At 41.4% G+C, this 22,642-nt stretch overlaps 1 protein-coding gene and 1 long non-coding RNA gene across 4 annotated transcripts in view; one reads left to right on the forward strand and one right to left on the reverse strand.

Annotated features, from left to right (window-relative positions):
- The window catches only part of FRMD4A (FERM domain containing 4A), a 614,651-nt gene that overhangs the window by 513,247 nt on the left and 78,762 nt on the right, over nucleotides 1–22,642 (reverse strand). The gene's annotated exons all lie outside the window — the stretch shown is intronic.
- On the forward strand, nucleotides 3,470–13,640 carry LOC122240222. The gene is made up of 3 exons (XR_006219634.1): nucleotides 3,470–4,163; nucleotides 10,129–10,274; nucleotides 12,835–13,640. It is a non-coding gene; the product is annotated as an uncharacterized LOC122240222 (long non-coding RNA).

The following is a 22,642-nucleotide window of genomic DNA, read 5'->3' on the forward strand; positions in this document are numbered from 1 at the left end:
GGCTCCAGGCTCTGAGCTGTCAGTGCAGAGCCCAGGGTGGGGCTTGAACTCACGAACCGTGAGATGATGACCTGAGCCGACGTCGGACGCCCAGCCGACTGAGCCACCCAGGTGCCCCTCAAACCTGGAAGTTCCAAGCCTACATCCCATGTGCATCCCATATGAGTGATGATGGAGAGCCCAGCCAGGGGGAGGTGCCCGGATCTGGGGGCTCAGCCTTCCCTGATCCTCCGCTGGCCCTTGTTGGCCTTCCACACAGAGCTCTGTGGTGGGATTTCAGGGGTGGGGTAGGGTGGGTGGGTGAAGATCTTTCCCATTCTGCGTGAACCCAGGAAAAGGAATGGACTGTATGGAAGCCAAAAGGGCCCTGAGCAGTGTTCCAGGACATCCTGCATTTGGACAGGCCCGCAGTTAGGGGACAGCAAATCCAAGAGGACCCAGGCCACTTGGTTCCACGGAAGACAAACCCATTTAACAACCACAGCAAAAACCAGTCTTCCTTTTGCCCAGTGGAATTTTGAATTCTAATAAGATTTTTTTCATTTTCCTCAAATTTACAAAATGAGCAGCTTTGAATGTTAAACTGGCACCTTCCTAAGGATATGACTTTTGTCCTTCCTGGTTACAAAAGCTCTATGGTGAGGGGCACCTGGGTGGCTCAGTCAGTTTAGTGTCCAACTTCGGCTCAGGTCATGATCTCATGGTCCATGGGTTCGAGTCCCACGTTGGGCTCTGTGCTGACAGCTCAGAGCCTGGAGCCTGCTTGGGATTCTGTGTCTCCCTCTCTCTCTGCCCTCCCTCCCCCCCCCCCCCCGTTTACACTCTATCTCTCAAAAATATTTATTTTTAATGAATAAATTAAGTTAAAAACAATTTTTTAAAGCTTTCTGTTGGTGTGAGAGCTTCTTTTGTTATAGGACTACAAAGCTTTCTTAGCTTGGGTTTTCCCTGAATACAAGGTATGAGCAATTTATCTGAGAGGAAATCTTAAGAATTAGCAGTGAGAGGGCAGGCAAGTGAAACAGAAGGAAGGAAAGTAAAAAGCAAAAAACAAAACAAAACAAAACAAACAACAACCAAAAAACAAAAGCAACAAAACAAACCAACAACAACAAAAAAACCCAATGTTTATGATTAAGCTGATTACCACTATGGAAAGAACAGCTCAGGCTCATGGGGGACCCTCTGAGGAGCCTAGTAGAGTGTCTCCCAAAACTGTCCTCTTAGAGACCAGAACCTGGGGCATCTATCCACTGACTCCCACCTCCATTCCTTGAGGGTGGCCTCCAAGGGTGTTACTTTTCCTACTTCAAGGTCAGGTCAAGGTCAGGAGGCTTCTGGGGGAAATCCTACAGGTTGAAACAGAGAGAAAACAAAGTTTTGTGCTTAAAGTGAGTTTATGGGCATATGTAGGCACTGTCCCCACAGCTGCACTGAAGGCCGATGAGACACAGGGATATGGGCACAAGCATTGCCCCAGTAAGTCAAGACTCTACTCTAGGATGTGGGATTTGAGGGCAGAAGACACGCATGAGGCCCTGTGCCTTATAGTTTTTAGGTTGACCCATTTAATCAGGGACAAGTCACAGATTTTGAGGATCAATTTCTCTCTGGAGAGAAAGAGGAAGGAAAGAGTCCCAGCCCTCTGTGTGACAGAGGGCTGTTGCTGGGATCAAAAAGGATACCGTGTTGGGCAAATGCTATTCATTATGTTGACCACTGCCGGTCCCTTCTGGGAATCCATTATCTGCTCTGGGTCTGTGAGCATCGGACACCATGAGGCTCTGCTAAGGTTACTGGTGAGGGTCCCTCTGAGCTTCTCCTAGCAGTGGGGCAGATGTGGCCTTGGTTTCATCTGCTTTAGGAGCGTTCATTCCGTTCTCCGGCCGTGTCGTTCCAGCATCCTGGGGTAGGTCTGTGCCGTGGACACCTGCCTTTCAGCCGAGTGTCTTTAATGGGACAGGTGAGCAGGAATCACCACTCCCCGCATGCAAATAACACTCAATTCTTCCTTCTAGAGTTCTGCCTTAAGATCTTCTTTCCCAGGAATTTACAGCAGAAAATAAGGCTGTCATCTATTGCAAATTTGCCATGTGTCAGGCATTGTACTGAAGGCCTTTCATACCTTGTGCCATCTAATCGTGTTTGTATATTGTATGCATGTAATACATAACTATTATCCTAAATTTATGGGAGAAAAGAGAGCTCATCTAAATTTAAACACTTGCCCAGGGTGCCTGGGTGGCTCAGTCGGTTAAGTGTCCGACTTGGGCTCAGGTCACGATCTTGCAATTTGTGAAGTCAAGCCCTGTGTCAGGCTCTGTGCTAACCACTTAGAGCCTGGAGCCCGCTTGGAATTCTGTGCCTCCCTCTCTCTCTGCCCCTACCCCACTCACACTCTGTATCTCTCTCTCTCTCTCAAAAATGAATAAGCTTCAAAAAAAATTTTTTACATACATACATACATACATACATACATACATACATACATACAACTTGCCCAAAGTGGTTCAGCAACAAGAAGGAGCGACAGTAAATGAATTCAGGTCTGATCCCAGAGCCAGAGCCGGAGGCTTGGAACACTACGTGATAGTCTGTCCCAAAGTCAGATCATCACCCACTTTATTTCTTCCATGGGGAAATAATAACATACTCTCACCCATCACTTTGCCAAAGGACCTTTTATATATCTATAGCTTTTCCCCTCTTCTTTTCTGAGCAAAATGTACTTTTTTTATTCACTGATTTATTTCTACTCTTCTCTGCTGGTGACCTATAAAAATGTCTTCAAAAATGCGATTCTAACACTGAGAACACAGGAAGGCAGGTACAACATTTCACCCTGAAGCTACTGTCATTTTAATTATCTGGCACATTCATAGAAAAATCTCTGGGAGATGCTTTTTTTTTCTTTTCGTTGGTGGTAACATTGCTGGATCATTTAAGAGTTGAAGCCTCGAGAGCAGGGATGCTATTTGGTAGTGGAACACTACAGGCATTAATAAATGTATGCACCACCTTAATGTGCTATCATTAAAAATGGCTTTTTAATTGGAAAAAAGGAAAAGAAAAAGTCTTGTTGAGAATTGCTCCTTTAAAGCTGATAAAAGTAGGGTGGGTGGGGTCAGGCAGGTTTCTATTGGTCTGCAGTGTAACTACTCCAACCACATGAATCCCAGCCCAAGCTGTGATTGCACAGACTGGCCACAGGGATAGAGAATAGAAAAAAAAGATGATGTTCCAAGCAGTCGCTCAACTCAAAGAGTGGCGTGCTTTCCTGGGAACACCCGCTCGGGCTCTGATTGGGTCGAGCTCATCCGTTCCATGAACAGTGGTGCCGTGCTAGAATGCATGTAATACCTTCACACGAGGAACTAGTCTGGAGTAGGGGCCCTTTGCGCCTCAGAAAGTGAGTTACATCATGAGATATTTGATGATCTATAAATCAAATCATGTCATGATTTAGAGAAGGCTCCAAATATATCCTTACTTGGGCTGTCCACTGATAATATAGGGTAGGTGTTGATTTTTACCAGAGTTACAATCCTAATACGGACAGAGCAACAATATCGTCATGATTTCTTGCCCACTCCCCCTCCCCATCCCTTCCAAGCCTCCCCCAGCAGAGGCAGGATGGTCACACAGTAAATCTAATACTGTCATACAACTGATGCCGTGTTGGCAGTCACAGTCAGAAACCACACAGGATGAGATATCAGTCGCACGACAACTATGTCTGATTTCTCAGACCTTTTCCAGATGCTTTCCGTTCCCAGCGTGTGTATGATATTTCTATCATGTGGCACAGTCAGTGTGTGTCAGGCCTTTCCCTAAACAAGACTGCTGGTGTATGATGATAAATAGTGCCATGATCAGCAGTGATTCCCTCCCCTCCACATGCTGGCAAAGGTCTCCTAGCAACTGTTGTTAGGGGCAACACCAGCGTGTTTAGTTTAATGCCGGGCAACAGGACAGCTTTGGTCTCCTGAGGGAGATTCAAGTTTATGCCCTGGAGATTAGAACCCCATCATAAATCCATACCAGTTATAACCCCCCTCGTGCTTGCATAAGACTTAACCATTATTACTAAATTTGCCGATTTAACAAGATCAAAATGGTCATTCTGAGCATATCACACCTTCCACACAGGCAATGGAAAAAAGGTTCGTATCTGATTCTTACAACCAGGTAACAGCTTGGCCTCATTCCCTTTCCTGCTTAATATTCACAATGTTGACTTCACAGTGGTGTCCAAACTGTGAAGCCTGGTATAAAAATAAAAGGTAAAAAAAGAAGAAAAAAGTCCTTTATTAAGCCCCCACTGGGATGCTTTTTTCTCTTAATGCATTTCAAAATGGAAAAAAAAAAAAAAAAAGGAACAACTCTGCATTCAGATGCATGTCTGTGTTTGTGGATTACACCACCCCCTACTGATTGATCCTCCTAATGGCTCAGCATTTTGCAAATGAAGAAGCAGTTACCCCAGTTTCATTGGCTATTAATTCAGTCTACATAGATTTCTGCTGGTTTAATTAGCACAGAATATCTCCCACCAAAAGATGTGCTTTCAAAGTATATGATAAAAGAGCCCTAAAAAAGAGCCTATATTAAAAGCAGCCTATAATAAAACGGCCAGATAATATAAACTTTAATTCCATGTCACCATATTTATAAAATAGGCAGTCAGTCCCCATTCAGAGAAAAAAGAATATATCAAACAAAACTCTCCTTTGACCTGAGCTCTTTGTACCGAACAACTCCATAGCGACTCAGTTGGAACTATCTGAACCTGTCATTCAAAAGAACTACTAGGCTTTTTGCTACTGTCAGCGGTTTTAGGATAACCTTTAGATTTAGGCGAGGCTAATTATTCAACGATAATTAAGATTCCTACTTAGCATAAGAGAGATTGCAATGATGAGTTTGTTTTTAAGTCTCGGTTTTTAAAAAGTCTTCCATTCCCAAGAGTGGAAATACAAAAAAATTGCAATGGTTTGAAGGACCCTATCAGTTCAGATACTTACATTCAGAGTTTATATGATTTACATTAAAATTACTTTATTCCTCAGCAGTGATCGTAATCGCCTTCTACAGAGTACTGGAGGGGATTTGTTTCTCCTTTCAAAAAAAAAATCAATGGAGAATTAAACAGGGGTGGTATGAGGAACAGAAATTGCAAAAATAAAATAAAATCACAGAGCTACTGCCACTTGTAGGTGCATCTCTGCCCATTTCGATGGGAAGACGGCTTCCTGAGGACTCCGGGAGCACCCATGTAGGATTCTGGCTGACTTAGGAAGCAAGGCCATAGTTGGAAAGTCTTTGGCTCCCTAAGCTTGCTTCAACACCACGCTGCTTGTCTTGGAATGCTAGTAAGCACACAGGTAGGAGGGGGCTGCCACATGCCAAGACAATGCTGGTGGAGAAGAGCCTGACTCTAGAAGGGACGATCAGAAAGAACCCTGGAGAACTTGTTGCTTTATCTGTTCTCTTACTCCTTAAGGCATCTGTACCTCTCCTCACAGGCTAAACACACAATCTTAGGAAATTAAAACCCCCTCAGGTTTGGGGACCTAAGAGATGTGGAGAAAACCGCCACCGTTTCAAAAGCGAAAGGGACAGATCATACTGAGAAAACGGGGGAGGAACTCCACTGGTGATATTTATTATCATTCGGAGTCATGGGGAGCGGACCGGGTGGAGGAGACCATCTGTAGATTTCACTATACTGCCCAAGCGTTTTTATTCCAGTATAACAGCATGTAGTCAGACACATCTAGTACACCTAAGAATCAGACACTAACCAAACATCAAATACATTCCCCAGATTAATTTTACTCCCACAAATCTCTAAGGGGCTGCATTTCTATATTAGCTTTTGCAAATATTTATGACGTGTCCTTGCTAAGGATGTTGGAGAAATTCAGTGATAGATAGCCCATAGGTACAGGTAGTATATTAACGGTAATAAAAAAATGACAAAAGTCCAGTAAAGATGTACAAAGGATAACTTGTATGTTCACGTGTCCTTTTTAAGGATTTACACCTAAGCCTCTAGCCCATGACCTCTGAACAAAATTACCAAGTAAAACAAGGATAAAGAGGCAATAAATGCCAAATTAAGTTGTGATAGACGGGATGCAAGAGGGGACCCTGTCCTTTGTACGATAATGTGAGAAAAGCAACTAATGTTCCCAAGCCCTTCATGGAGAGGCCAGCCAGGGAGCAAAGAGTAAAAGGGACATTGTCGGTGGGAAGGTGAAGTGGCACGCAATATTGCAAACAATACTTCACCTCCTCAAAAAATTAAAAATAGAAAGACCATAGGCTCCAGCAATTCTCCTTAAGGATCTATACACCCAAAAGAATCGAAAGCAAGGACCTGATCAGATATTTGTACACCTGGGCTTCAACTACGTGAAGTTCCAAGCACAATTCTCTCTGGTTCACCATGCCAGCTCTCGGGGGAACTTGTCATAGGGGGTCCTGGTCCATAAGGGCCTTATGTCATCTCAATCTTCGTTGTTTTATTAGTACGAGAAAAGCCCCATCCCAGTCATGCCTTCCCAGGGTCACAGATTAGCAACTCTGACTGGAGGCAGAAGGAGGGCTTTACTTTCTTAGACTATCTTTGGGAGCCAGCTTTCTGGCTCCTACGGGGACTGTGTCTTTTGCACCTTCTTTTGGGACACTCTTATGTCTGTGGCTAAGCTGTAAAAGGCTTATTGGACTGAGTTGCTATTGAGATTAATATGTTACTCATCAATGGCCAGATGATGGATCCTTTGAATTGGCTATACTTAAAAAAAATATCAGACAGTCCCATCCTGAACAATTGTCCTATTGGTACCTATGGAAACACCAAGTTAAAAAGTGGACACAAAGGAATACAATGGCTAGCCTTAGGGATAGCAAAATGAAAGGACGGAAATCAGACTTATAACAAAAAATTAAAATCCAAGATAAACTCCTCTTCTCAAAATCTGGCCCCATCTGCCTGTTTCAACTTCCCTTTCCCTGTGAGATTTACACAGAACACTCCAGCCTAATCTCCAGTGTCACAGTATACAGTGTGCTCATGTAAATGTTGTAAGTCGGGAAGTGAATTTAGCAGAAACACCCCAGACAGGGGGTAGGGCTCATTTTGCTGTTCTGCTTAACTCTCCCAACTTTCCAGGGCTCTCTAATCAGGCTCGGGCAGCTTCAGGCCTTCTTATACAATGTCCCTGGCAGATGTATCTTACTTAGATTCCCCACTGCAAAGAACTCAGGCCTCCTGGACAGCAGCACATCTTATAAATTATAAAGTCTTTTTACTTCCACTTTCAGAAGATCCTACCGAAGTTAGGAGTTAAAAGGATCAGTGGCCATTCACAACCCCACTCAGAGGGACCTAGATTGGCTATCAAGGGGTATTGTTCCCATCCATGAGTATATGGTAGTTATCGGGTAAGCCAGCCGGCCCCCTTGAAAAAACCCTGTTTTCTCACAGAGAAAACAGAGGGCCATAATCTCTCCCAGGCCCTCATACAAATGACCAGGAAAGATCTCTAAGCTGGAGGCTCATGTTCAGGGGCAAACAGAAGCCATGGCAGAGGTTCCCCCCTAAGCTGAACTAGTCCAAGGTCGGAATGTACATTCAAACAGAAGAATTTTGTTAAACACTTTATACATACTTTAAAGACATATGCATTAGGGGTGCCTGGGTAGCTCAGTCGGTTAGGTGTCCGACTTTGGCCCAGGCCATGATCTCATGGTCTGTGGGTTTGAGCCCCGTGTCGGGCTCTGCTTCAGATCCTCTGCCTCGCTCTCTCTGCCCCCTTCTCTGTCATGCTCTTGCTGTCTCTCTCAAAAATAAATAAACTTAAAAAAAAAAAAGACATAATGCATTAAATCCCACAGTTCTAGAACACACACACACACACACACACACACACACACATCTTTTAATTTCCATACTTGTTGGAAATCTTCCTGGGATACAGAAGCAAATTAAAGGAAATGTAGTCGGATGGGCCAGTCAGCCTTTGGATATCGTTCGGGCTACAACTCAATTTTGTGTGGGGGGGAACTGGAAATAACCAATTTCTACAAAACCAGAAATGTGACTCTAGAGGCAATTCGATCTCGTCCATCCTCACCAGTCCCCTTAACTTCACGTATGCATCTAAACATGCTTGTTGACACTGGGATATTAAAAACAGAATTGTCCTGAAGCTAAGAAAAAAGCTAACATTTAAACCACTCTAGACCTCTGATAAAAGGAAAATAGTTCCTTTATAAAAACATCTTGGAGAAAACTTGGATACTTTCTCTGTGCCTTTTTAATGTAGATTTTCAAACTCCCCTTTTCTAGGACCAAGGAGCCATTCTTTGAAATACAAACTTTGGAGGGGCATCCGGGTGGCTCAGTTGGTTAAGCATCTGACTTCGGCTCAGGTCATGATTTCATGGTTCACGTGTTTGAACCCTGCATTGAGCTCTGTGCTGACAGCTCAGAGCCTGGAGCCTGCTTTGGACTCTGTGTCTCCCTCTCTCTCTCTGCCCCTCCCCCACCTGTATTCTGTCTCTTTCTCTCCCAAAAATAAGTAGAACATTAAAAAACAAATATTGAAATGCAAACTTTGGAGACATTATTTCCTTCAGGGGGAAAAGCAAGGAGGGAGGGTAGTATTTGGAAATGGGGCTTCGGCCATCTCAACAGGTAAACTTAACTTATTCCAACTGCCAAGATAAAATTTGGATATGACTATTCTCTTGTAAACTGGTGAGTTTTGTGTTGTTGCGTCTGACTCATGGCTAAAATGTTAAGGCAGTGGCTATGGGGGTCTCGGTTTGCCAAAATTAATTTGTAAAAGGGCTCTATTTAATTGGCTTAAAAACAAATAAGTACTTATATAAGAATTGGATATTCCAAAATTTCCAGAAATATAAACCCAAATGTTTTTCAAATCCACACAATCTGGGATAATCTTTGGTAAATAAAAGCTGGTGGAAGTTTGTTAGTTTAATTAAAATAGGTATGCCTTCAGCGTTATCAACACTGATTATAATTCAGATACATAAGCACCTGGGTTTGCTAATAAACTTCATGTTATCTCTCTTATGGATCCGTCAGCAAAATGGGATGATGGCTGACTTTGTCTCGTGTCTCATGAAGTTTCATGGGTAATCGAAATATAACTGTTCCAAGCACATGATTTAGATGTAAGTGGGACAAGAATTTTTAGGTAAACTTTTTTAGCAAATTATGTTTTTATGAAATGTGTACTTAAAATAGTTTCTCAAATCTTTTTGGTAACTTGAAACCTTAAAGTTTCGCTAAGTTAAATAAAGAGATAGAAAATTTGATGAAGGAGGTGGAATATGTGTGATATTCCTTGGACACTCCTGGCCACCCAAGAACAAAGGAAAGGGGTTTAAGTGCTTGCCACGGTAATATGGGAAACTAAGGCAAATGAAACATTAAATTCCCTTACTGCCTACAGCCCACGGGCAAATCCTTGAGACCGGCAGAGTGACCTCCCTCTAGGAGCTCAGCGGCCTGGATGATGACACTTGTCTAGGGGCAAAAGGGAATCTTGGCTTAACATTATCCTCACCCCCCAGGATCCTGTAAGTCTACTTTAACATATAAAAATTCCTTTGGAGACTTCCTTTATCTCAACTCCCCCAAGATATATGCTGGCAATCATGCCCCAAACTCTATGGGCCCCTGATGTACATGTGAAGGGTCTCATGACTGAGGTTTTACTAAACAGTAATAAGTGACATTTTCCTAACAGCAGCTAGCCCCTCAAGGTCCTGGAAACCTTGCTTCCAAAATTTCTTAGAAATTTACTCTATCCCTAACCCCCTCCCAACCTGAAGATATATGAACAGTTACCCGTCATGACCCCAGTGAAGCTCTTTCTGCCCATGGGGGTCCTGTCCCAGTGCTTTAATAAAAACACCTTTTTGCACCAAAGACATCTTCAAGACTTCTTTCTTGGCTGTCAGCTCCGAATCCCCTCACCATCACCCCCAAACCCCATCAAAATTCATTGAATATCTAGATCATTTCCAAATAAGACACTGAAACATTAATTACTGAACATAGCCTTATGGATTTGGGCCTTCTTATTGCAGAAAACTAAAGATAAATTTGGGTCTATTCGTAAGCATGTCTTGTGCCACATTAAAGGATGGAGCTATGAAGAAACGTGTTTCCAGAAATTATGAGATATATTCATAAACCTTCAATCTACAGAATGCTGGTGTAACAGTTCTAAGGGGTAAGTATTCCAATTAATATATGTGATTAGAGCTACCAAAAATAGTAAGGGAAAGAATTGTGTATGTAAAGGGGATAGAAGTATGTTTCTAGACAAAGAAAAGATATGAAATAAGGAAATGTATTTTTGTTAAGAGAAAAGAAAGCGCATGTGTCCTAAAGTAAAATTTGTTATTTCAAAATGGGAAAGGTAGAAATAAAGCAAAAAATCAAATAAGTTGGGAAAAAAGAGCATCTTACCCTGTGTGGTCAAGTTGGCTAAAACTGAGTGTATTACAAGGGTTATAAAATTAGGCTTTAAAATCAGTAGCGTACTTACATAAAACTATAATAATTTTCTTTCACCTGCAAAAAGAACAAAGTTTCCTTGTACCACTGGTCTGCCCTTGATAATAATATATTATAAAATATTTTTCTTTACTTCTTAAGTAATCTGTCTAGAAAACAAAACTTTTGTGTTTTACCAAAGTAATTTCCTGGGCTTCATGTTGACATCATCTGATCTTTGATTATTTAAAAGAACTGAGTCTTCTCAATATTAAAAGGGCTAGATTTTACTTATGACTATGTAACCTTTTGTATTTGCCTTTGAAATATTTTATTGCCACTTTGATTAAATAGATAACTGAGGATTGTCTCATAATCATCTGTGATCCTTATTTAGCCAAGTATCCAAGCCTTTTGACATTCGACAAACATCCCCAAATCAAATTCTAAATGAAGTCTGTTTGACCTGGAACTAACTTTGAGATTTGCCAGATGGGTCCCTAGAACACTGCAAAATATTTGTTCTTTCTCCTTCTAACAACACAATAATTGGACTTATTTGATATGTTAAATCATGTGGCAAGCAATGTCAAATAAATGATGATAAACATTCTTAGGTTATATTGTATGGGTAAGCGTTATTAATAAAAGTGTTCCAGAAATTGTATAAAGTGCCTAGAAACCTGATATGTCCTGGAATGTTATCCCCTGTAATTCTAGTTACTATCTTGAAATGTTGTACATTACAGAAATAACCAAATTTCCTTGTCAGCCATATTATAATGAATTCTCATCAGATCTTTAATCATGGCCATTGTTAAGTCTTTTAGCATTTAGTTATTGCTTTACTCTGATGTTTTTGCAAAAGTGTTTGATCTTTAGTGAGACTCAAAGAAAGAATTCCAAGTACAGGTTTCTGATCACTTTAAGATCATACCATTGCACTCTGTAAAAACTTATGAAGCTCCAATGAAAAAACTGGATTCATAAAGCTGTTAACGAAAGATCAACAAGAATTAATTAAATGGGACCAAATGAACTATGATGATTATAGTTTTTATGACTTTTTGTTTAAAACGTTGCTGGTTCTTTAATGTTTTGTTTTTCCAGATGTAAAGAACACTTTTCTCTTTTTTTCTGAAGCTAATTATGACTTACAGCCATTTGTTAAAGTGTACTTATGTGAACAAAGATGAAATAATTTTTCTCCCTACCTGATCCCTACAGAATTTGGAAACTCTTAGTGAGTGTGTAATCTTAGTTCAATATATTTATTTGCATAAGTTCAGGAAGAATCTGTTCTCCTTGTAACAAGACACAACTGGAAAGATTGGTTACACTGCCACTGATATAATATGACCGGTATGTTATATCTGACAGTAATGTACATAAAATCAGATATGCCAGACAACTTTAAGGAACTAAGATGGACTTTTTACAGCCAATAAAGCCTCTTAGAAAAAATAAATCCTAGTACTTGCTCATAGGATTCCTATCAGCGTAACCAGGTGAATAAGGTGAGTAAGAATGGTGACTTCCTGGCAGGTGCAAGAACCTCAGAATATTGTGGGTCTCGGAAAAAAGAGGAATTCACCAAAATCTATAGGTGTTGCAGGGAAAGTCTGCAACTTTCCCTGGCTTGGCTTCCTAGACTTGAGAGACTTTTTAAGTTCATTTGTTAATTTTGAGGGGAGGGGGCAGAGAGAGAGAGAGAGAGAGAGAGAGAGAGAACCTCTCTCCATGCTGCCAGCACAGAGCTCAATGCAGGACTTCATCTCACAAACCGTGAGATCACGACCTAAGCAGAAATCAAGAGTCAGACGTTTAACCAACTAAGCCACCCAGGCGCCCCTCAAGAGACTTTTAAAAGTTCAATTTGTGATTCCTTCTGAAAAGTTCCAGCAAAGCAGATTTAAAAGAGCCTATATGATCAATCACTATTCTTGCTGCAATCACTATTCTATTATTCTAGAAATAATCCGGCCAAACTTACAGAAACTAGGCTTACTTTGTAAACATATTAGTTTTAATTCTGCTGTCTCTGGTAGGAATGAGGGCGATTATAGAGAGAAAAAAATGTTTCAACAGCAACTACAATACCCACGTATGGATATTAGATTCAAGTTCTCTTAATTGTGTTTGAGGTTTTACTGTTTACCTATAGACTGGACTGGATCCTCAATTCTTTTGGTTTCCTCATCTAGCTACAAATCTCCAAACTAACATTTCCAATTTGATTAGGAATCCTTTGACTTGGAATCACTGACAACTAAAACTACTTTTTTTTCCTGAAGCCCTGTAAACTGAAGCTAGATGACGTGATACAAACCTCAAAGAAAATCTGAAGCCACAATCGCTCACTTGAGCCAATCTTCTGCACACCTGCTCCTGGATGGGCTACTCATGAACTTTACTGGTGTACCCAAAAATATCACCAGAGACGTTCAAACTGCAAACCAGGAAAATCCATCAGATTGCCACTGCCTGACCCCATGCCATCTAAAGATGCCTCGAGCCTGACATCTAGAAATCTCGACCGGCAGCTCCTGGGACTCAAAACTTTGTTTTTCTTTTGTTCCTATAGAAACGTCTCTTATTAATTACTTGGTCGCTTGCACAATATAGGCCTAACTTTGGGAGTCCTGCTGCATCACCGCTTCTTGAAATGAGACACTGCTTCCTGAAATGGGACTGCAGGGGAGAAGAATTTGTCGCCCTAGAAATGTGCGTCTTCGGCATGAGGATTACTGTGAGCTGAAGGCGATCAAACCCCAGCAGATTCAGGAAAGGCTCTTTTCCTACCCCTCACATGTCTAAATTTACATTAGAAGGGTGTCCTGTACCGGGAAGAAAGTTATTAGCAGAGATAGCTTTACCTAAGAACCGTGTCTGCATATCCTCTGGCTTCCTGTGAATGGCCTTCCTCCTCTTTATATCCCCAGACCCCTATCTGTTTCCTTGGCTCAGAGTGTTATATGAGCCTCAATCACCTATCTGCCCTTTGGCTCTCGTATTTTTACTGGGCTCCCATAGGTATAAAAACGTATTTTTCTACTGTTAATCTGTCTTATGTCAATTTGATTATTAGACTAGCCAAAGAACCTAGAATGGAAGAAGGGAAAAATTCTTCTTCCCTACAAGATGGATGGTGGTGATGGTTGCACAGCAGTGTGAATGTAATTAATGTGACTGAACTAATTACTTAAAAATGGTTATGATGGTAAATTTCATGTTTTGAGCACTTTACCACAGTTTTTTCTTTTTTAATGGGGGAAAGGGAAAAGTTGGTACTGAGACTGCAATCTAAGTATAATCAGGTCAGTGACGAAAGTAGCATCAAACATCAATCTTAAGTAAAATCTCAAATAAAAAAATGACCATCTCTGAACTTCACCTCCATTCCCGCGACACACAAACACTGACAAAATTCCACGCACGCATAAAGTGAGAAGTATGGGCAGACATACTATATGAGGTGTAAATATTTGCAGTCATAAACCGTTAAAAGGGAAAGTAAAGTGTTACTGTGGTTTATTTAGCCTAGGCTATTTTTGCTATAAAAACAAATAAACAACCTGATGCTGAACTGAGCACCTTACATATATAATCTCTAATCCTACAATGACCCTGCAAGGAGATATTATGCCTCCATTTTTCAGGTGAAGCAGTTAAGGCTAAAACACCACAGACTTATGATTCTCTTTCACTGTAATATAATGTTCCTTTAATATTCATGCCTCATTTGACCAATAAGAACCATTATGAGTCATTTTCTAGAACCCCTCAGTGGCTCTAATGTTCTTTCTCCTTAAGATTAAAGAAACAAGAGGGGCGCCTGGGTGGCTCAGTCGGTTGAGCGTCCGACTTCGGCTCAGGTCACGATCTCGCAGTCTGTGAGTTCGAGCCCCACGTCAGGCTCTGGGCTGATGGCTCAGAGCCTGGAGCCTGCTTCCGATTCTGTGTCTCCCTTTCTCTCTGCCCCTCCCCCATTCATGCTCTGTCTCTCTCTGTCCCAAAAATAAATAAACGTTTAAAAAAAAAAAAGATTAAAGAAACAAGGGATGCCTGAGTGGCTCAGTAGGTGCTGACAGCTCAGAGCCTGGAGCCTCCTTCGGATTCTGTGCCTCCCTCTCTGTCTGTCTCTCTCCCGCTCACACTCTGTCTCTGTCTCTCTCTCTCTCTCAGGAAAAAAAAAAAGATTAAAGAAACGATTTCTCTGCCTCACTTTATTAACATCTAAATACATACTATCTTTCCAGAAGAACAGTCTTTGGTACGCAGAGACCTTCCTAGCTCTTATACCGTTTTACAGGATCTTGCACAAAAGATTTAGCATCATAGCACCCAAGGTGTAACATGAGGACGATGATAACCCCTGTGCTCATTCTCATGACAAGTTTGTCAAAGACGATGCACAAGAGCTTAGGTTGTGTCCTGAGGAGGAAGTTAAGTCATGAGCCTTTCTTAGGCTCATAGGGTCAGGAGTAGTGGTGCTGGAGGAGGGTGGGGGGCTGAGGTATGGAGGCTGATCAGCCCAGGGACAACACCTTAGGCACTGGAGTCAGAAAGCTCTCTTGGGTCCCCATACGAAACATCATTTTCATGAGTTTAAAAAAACAATTACTTTTGGAAACAGGCAACAGTACATGGTGAAACCTTACCCTAAACCAAATGATAAAAGTAAGTCAAGTTTGCTTCCTGGTCTCCCCTCCCCCACCCCCTCTATGGGTGCTCGTGCAGAGTTGGCATCTGCTATCTGACCCCCCCCCCATAACGTGAGCTGGTGTTAAATGAGCATGCGCAATGGGCCAGGCAGAGGGCCGAGCACCTCATCAAGGTCACGTTTGTATTCTCACGCAACGTTACGAGTTAGATAACCAATTAAGACTGCCCAGATGTAAGGAGACCCATCTTACCCAACGAAAAGACCCTCTGAATACCACTTGTTATCCAGTTAACTACATAAACTCTTAGGACAGGAGCTAAAATAAATATGACTTATAAAATTCAATTTATTAATTCAGTCGCGCATACCTATTTAAATTCACATCATATTTGAATTATACATTACTGTAGAAATATTGCTTTTTTCTGGTCTTACGAATCATTACATAATTTATTCACCAACGTGTTCTTTTTCTCTACAGCCACATTTGGAGTCCTTCAGTTCATCTTGTTCCCGACTGGTCACGTTCATTTCCATCTCAGTTGTATGAGATGTAGCACACTGTCACTGGAAATTTTATCCCAAGCCACAAATACCCATTAATATAACATTAGGACAGTTGTTCCAGTTATTCAAACCTTAGGTGTCTATTCACGAGCTCTGCAATGTAGTCATTCACCTCTGTGCCTTTTACAGGAATCCTCAGAAGGTTTGCTTACAATGGATCCAATATTTGCATTCAGGAGGTCATTTTCCCAGAAATGATTGCTAAATCTGTGTTCGATTCACTTGCCTTCTTTCTGGTTCTTGATTCTGTCGTGAAGCTTCTGTAAGCATCCTAAACCAGCACTGATTGAACTCATGTCAGGCCAATGTATTTTCTTTAGACAACACCGTGCTTTTTTCAGTTAAAGTAAACAAGACAGTATCCCAAAATGTGAGACACTCTGTAAGGATTACAATATGTGGATATGCTTTCTTTTCTTTTTCTTTTTTTAACGTTTATTTATTTTTGAGAGAGAGCGGGACAGAGCGTGAGCAGGGGAAGGGCAGACAGAGGGAGGGAGACACAGAATCTGAAGCAGGCTCTAGGCTCTGAGCTGTCAGCACAGAGCCCGATGCGGAACTCAAACTCATAAACCGGGAGACCATAACCTGAGCTGAATTCGGACGCCCAACAGACTGAGACACCCAGGCACCCCAGATATGCTTTATTTTCTAAGGGGTGATTTTCATAAAAGCCCCTGTACCTTTGGTCCATTTTATATAACATCATTAATCCCATTTTACAGATCATGAAACAGGTTCGGAAGTGAAAGTAATTTTGCTAAGATCAAAGACTTAGTGTCTGAATAACATGTAGCTGGGACTGCAGGCTAGGGGGCCATCTGTTGAACCACCGACTGCACTGCCCATGGTCTCCCCAGTATGGCCCCTGACCTCCTGTCCACTTTCTGCAGCTAATTCCCCTTCCAGAAATTCCCAGCGGCTTTCAGAATCCATGCCAATTCTCACTTCTTTCTCTGATCCCATCATTTCACTTACAGGAAATCATCTGAAGGAAATAATCAGAAAGATTCACAATGATTCAGCCTAAGGAAATTGTGATAGCATTACTTTTCAGGGAAAAAAACTTGGAAACACACTGAACATCCACAATGAGCAATGTGTCTAACTAGATGCTCACAGCCTTGTTTACTGTTCATGAAATAGTGGAAAAAATAAGAAGTTGTATAATAGGATTCTAGTTTCATCTTTTTAAACAGTATATATACATCAAAGAGGACTGAAAGGAACAACATGTTAACTTGGTTAATTAGTGGGTGATGGAATCAAATGAGATGGCTATTTTATTTCTTTTTTTTTCATGGCTATTTTATTTCCATTTTTCTGTTTTATACCCTCTCCTCCAAAACATTATGCCTCCTCCAAAAGAAGAAGTCCAACAGTGAGAATTAGGCAGCAAAGAGAGAGGAAATGTGTCCACATGGAATGACAAGAGAAAAACCCGGGTGAAAATGGTGTCTTAGTTCATAAACTGTTGCCTACACCACTTTCACAAAGGTGTTGCCCTGCCAAAGGATTTTCCAATTAAGGGGGAAAGATTAAGGTTGTAATCCTGGGAAGTTATCAAGTCCAAAATCTGTTTGGTCTCTCTATTACAACTGCACAGGTATAAAAGCCTGTCTTACAGAATCAACTAAGTGTACAAATGACTTGGCCATATGTCAGACCCTCGGCCATGGCCAAAAATCAAGCGAGCTCTCCTAGAGAATTAGCCAGTGCTCTTTTAACTCAGCCCCTGGCTCAGGCATATACTAGGTGGGAAGTAACAGATTTAGCAAAAATGGCACATTCTCTAGCCTCGGGGAGTCCACTAATCCAGCAAAAGACATGTTGATGAAGACATGGACACAGTGAGCAGAACAGGAATGAGCACTCTTTGGGGAAGGCCCAAAAGTCACAGCCGGTCACTTGCTGGTATCTGGGAGTAATGTCCAGTACCTGGAGAGCTAATGGAGTAATGACTGAAAAAGGTAATAGAGGTCCAATTTGTATTCATTGCCAGGTAGAAACAAGACTGCCTTTTAGAAAGTTACCATTCTACACCCCTGCCACATGATTTCTGGCCATATTTAAAAACTGGCCTCTTTCAAGAGATCATAATGCCCAACGAGAACAAACAACAACAACAAAAACAACATGTACACAACTCATATGTAAACTCTGTGGTGGGCAGCATCTAAGATGGCCCTGAATGATTCTCAGCTCTTGGTATTTACTCCCTAGGATAATTCCCTCTCTGTAAGAGTGGGGTGGACTTACTGATTTATTTCTAATAAATAGGATCCAGAGGAAGTGATGGCACATCACAACTGAGATTCAATTCTAAGATTGTGGCTTCTATCTTAAGCATCTTCTCTCTCTCTCTCTCTCTCTCTCTCTCTCTCTCTCTCTCTCTCTCCCCCTCCCTCTCTCTCTCTCTCTCTCTCTCTCTCTCTCTCTCCCCCCCTCTCTCTCTCTCTCTCTCTCTTTCCTTACTCTGGGGAAATCCAACTGTCATGTCACAAGGAAAATCTGTTGAGGCCATGTGGTGAGGGATCCAGGCCTGCCAAAACCAAGTGAGGGAGCTTGAAAGCAAACATCCCCCCAGTCGAGCCTTCAGATGAGAGCACAGCCCCAGTCAACAGCTACAGTCTCTTGAGAGATCCTGAACCACAGGCATCCAGGTGAGCTTCTCCCAGACCTTCTAACCAACAGATACTGAGAGATATTAAGTGTCTGATGTTTTAAGCCATTCAATTCTGGGGTAATGTGTTACATGGATTAGTTATCTACATAACTAATACAGACTCCAAATAGAACTTCCAAAAAGAGCTTCCAGGTGGTATTAATGAGCTTTGAAATATGATTCACTGAGTTCTTATGTGGACTCTGGATCCATATTCCTGGGAGTTCATACCCCAGTTCCACCATTTACTGGCATGTAACTATAGGCAGATTATTTAACCTCACTGTCCCTCAATTTCCTGGTGAAATGGGAATAATAATACCACCTAGTTCATAGGATAAAGATCAAGTGACTGTGTGTGTGTGTGTGGGGGGGCACTTACAATGGTGACTGGCAAAGAGTAAGTGATATATACATGCTTATTATTATGACTATTAAAACATATAATAAAAAAATGAGACATCAGTATCATACCCTGTAATTTTTAATTTTTATTTCTTTTATATCTTATTTTGACAAAACTTCAGATTTACACAAAAGCGTCAAGAATAGGAAAAAAGAATGATCAGAAACTCTTCCAGATTCCTCAGATGTTAGCATTTTGTCCTATTTGCTTTAGCCTTCTCTTTCATATTTTTTTCAGACTGACTTAAAGAAAAATGCATCCCTAAATACTCCAGTGTGTCTTCAAGAAACAAGGAATTTTCTTACATAACCACAGGAAATCATCAAAATAGAGCAATGAACATTGAAGCGACATTATCATCTACTCCACAGATCTTGACGTTTCCCTTTTGTCTATTGTTCCAATAACGTCCTTTATACCAAAAGAAGATCCCAGATCATGTGCTGAATTCAGTTGTCATGTCTCTTTAGTCTCTATAATCTATAACAGTTTCTGACTCTTTTTGTTGTTGTTGTATTTTATGACACTGATATTTTTGAAGAACAAAGGCTAGTTATTTTAGAGAATATTCCTCAGTTTGAGTTTGTCCACTGTTTCCTCAAAATGAGATTCAAGTTACACCGTCTGGCAAGAATATTCCATAAGTGATGCTGAGATGTCAGGGCATGATATCAGGCGGACCTACTGTTGACCAGTGCCATTTCTGGCAATGTTAGCTTTGATCATTGGTTAATACGATGCCTGCCAGGTGACTCTAATGTTACTATTTTACTGTTTGTAACAAAAAGTACAGTCTGAGACTACATGAATATCCCTTCATTACTCAAACTTTGATCCACGATGCTAAAACCAATGAACACTATCCTGGTTGGCAGATGGTGTTTTTCTAATTCCTTAACCTATTTTACATTTATTAGTTAGCATCCTACTATAAGGAAAACCCATTCCCTGCTTCCTCACTTACTTGTTTATTCCTTTATTTATATCTGTGTTGACTCATGGGTTCTTACCTTATTAATCTTTTACTACCCATAATTTTTATTAAAACCAAATATAAATCTGAAGAGCTCTAAGTCAAATAGACTCCTTTGACAACACTTATGGGCCAGGAAAAGATATGCTCATCTCTAAAAGACACAGGTAGGGGCGCCTGGGTGGCTTGGTCGGTTAAGCGTCCGACTTCGGCTCAGGTCATGATCTCGCGGTCCGCGAGTTCGAGCCCCGCGTCGGGCTCTGTGCTGACAGCTCAGAGCCTGGAGCCTGTTTCAGATTCTGTGTCTCCCTCTCTCTCTGCCCCTCCCCTGTTCATGCTCTGTCTCTGTCTCAAAAATAAATAAACGTTAAAAAAAAAATAAAAAAAAAAAGACACAGGTATGTTTTCTCTTATTAGAGCAGAGATTCAGCTCATGTTAAAATTTTTTCATTGTCTTTGCCTATGCTCTGGTCAACGTTATTACTACTGAAGACTGAGAAACTGGGTTGGCATTGTTATTAATCATTCCTGCAAAACATGAAAGCAAGGAACATTCAAGATAAATAGTGGGCATCTCTTCTAAGAACTTAAGAAACCAGGTTCAACCCCAATATTTTTTCAGCAATTAGGCAAAGAATTTCAACACAACTTTACCTTTTCATATAGATTTTTGTACAAGTATAATCAACATTGAGAATGGACTGAATTTATAGGGTGCAAAATGGGAAAATAATTTTTTAAACTACCACCTTTAAAAAATTCTAATTTCTCTTTCCCAGCCCTGAACAGATCTGAAGCTTTGTGCATTCTTTCTGGTGTCCGAAGAACCTCAATAAGCACTTGAATCTCTCATTCAATTTAAAGCTTCTTTCATAGGGCGCCTGGGTGGCTCAGTCTGTTAAGCATCTGACTCTTGATTTTGGCTTAGGTCATGATCTCATGGTTGTGAGACAAGCCCCAAGTTGGGGTCGAGCTATACCCTGCGGAGCCTGCTTAAGATTCTCTCTGTCCCTCTCCCTTTGCTCCTTCTCAAATCACACACTCACGCACACACTCTCTCTCTGTCTCTTAAAAAAAAAAAAGCTTCTTCCCAGCTCAGAATAAACACCTGAACATCGCTGACCTGCAGAAGGTGAGAGAGAATGGTGGTCTTTTCCTTATCACTCTGCTCATTGTTCTTTGTTCCCTCAACCCACACAGGACCAAGGATGGGATGGGAGGTAGGGTGGGGAGCTGGATTAAGTAAGCCAAATCTTACTCGACTGGTAATGTAATTTAGCTATGTGTCCTCAGTGGGGCAGCTCTTTGTTTTTCTCCCTCTCTCACCAGATGCTTCTGTGGGTCCATTTGAGAGGGCCCATTTCAGGCACCTCCAGCTTACAGTTTCCCTTCTCAGGTAATGCAATTTCTCATTAACCTCTCATGATGAGGCTCCTCTGTTGACTTCTGTAGCACACAATGACTCAAGAAAAGATTCAGTGTTTCTGCCCCTAAGTGCTGGTGAAACCACTTTCCACCAGTCAGCCCTTCTTTGAGCTCTAATCATAATTTCACCATTAGACCTTCTTCCAGGAACATCCATGCAACAACATGGTACCTTTCTGCTACCTTGACTCCAGGGAACCAAAGTCAATTTCTTCCAAAAACTCATCATACACGACCTGGGGTGCACCTACAGGTCTTTCCAGTTCAGAATGCATTTAATGAGGATGATATGTCAGCTTCTTCTCCCAGAAGATAACCCCACCCTCTTCAAATGACTCTTTGGAAGTGCCCTTCACTTGGTCTGGGGTGGAAGAAGGACATCCCTCTCAGGAGGGAAAACACTGGACAACCTGACAACTCTCTTCAAAGAAATGCTGACTCCTTTACCATCTGAATCCTGCTTTCTCATATACAGGCTTGAAGTGGGATCTGGCTAGGGTAGAAGGACCAGTTTCAGGCCCTTGTTTTCCTGTAAATATCATCAAAGGGGCCAAAAGGAAAACAAAACAAAACAAACAAACAAACAAACAAACAAAAAACAGAGTTTAAATTCTGGATGCCAAAAGGGGATAAACGTAATTTTTAAGATTACAGAATACAAGTAGTTTTAGTAAGCACCTTTTTTTAGGATATGAGGGCTCTTGTCACCTTATTTGTCTGATACATGCTATAAAATAAATGCTTTGTGAACTGTATTTTTCCACAGTGCCAAATACATTTTATAAGAATGGTAGAGCCTAAGTTTCAAGGAGGAAGGGCAGGTGGGTGAGGAAGGGCTTGTACAAATGTTTAAGAAACTTTCCTTTTTCTATGAAGGCCTCTTGATGGAGGATCCCAATCTATAGAACACTAGTTTCCAAAGACTCACTTCATTTGCCTCCAAACTTCTTAACTTTCTATTAAGAATGGCAGCTGGGGGCACCTGGGTGGCTCAGTGGGTTGAGCGTCAGACTTCGGCTCAGGTCATGATCTCACGGTTTGTGGGTTTGAGCCCCACGTTGGGGTCTGTGCTGACAGCTCAGGGCCTGCATCCTGCTTCGGATTCTGTGTCTCCCTCTCTCTCTGCCCCTCCCCCACTCACGCTCTGTCTCTCTCTCTCTCTCTCTCTGAAAAATAAATAACATTAAACAATTTTTAAAAAATGGCATCTGGTTTGGAGCCCAAGAAGCAAGCTTCCCTGGCTTTCCACTGAGAAACCTATGTATAGGAAAAGAAAAAAAGAGCTTACGACCATTTCAAAATTAGAAGTGGCCGTCGATTTGGTGCTAAAATCTAGGAAATATTTCCATTATCTGCAGAGAGTATGAAAATGTTAGCAAACGAACCAAGCCGTCCTCCTA

The sequence above is a fragment of the Panthera tigris genome, chromosome B4, assembly GCF_018350195.1.
Source record: "Panthera tigris isolate Pti1 chromosome B4, P.tigris_Pti1_mat1.1, whole genome shotgun sequence".
Taxonomy (NCBI): domain Eukaryota; kingdom Metazoa; phylum Chordata; class Mammalia; order Carnivora; family Felidae; genus Panthera; species Panthera tigris.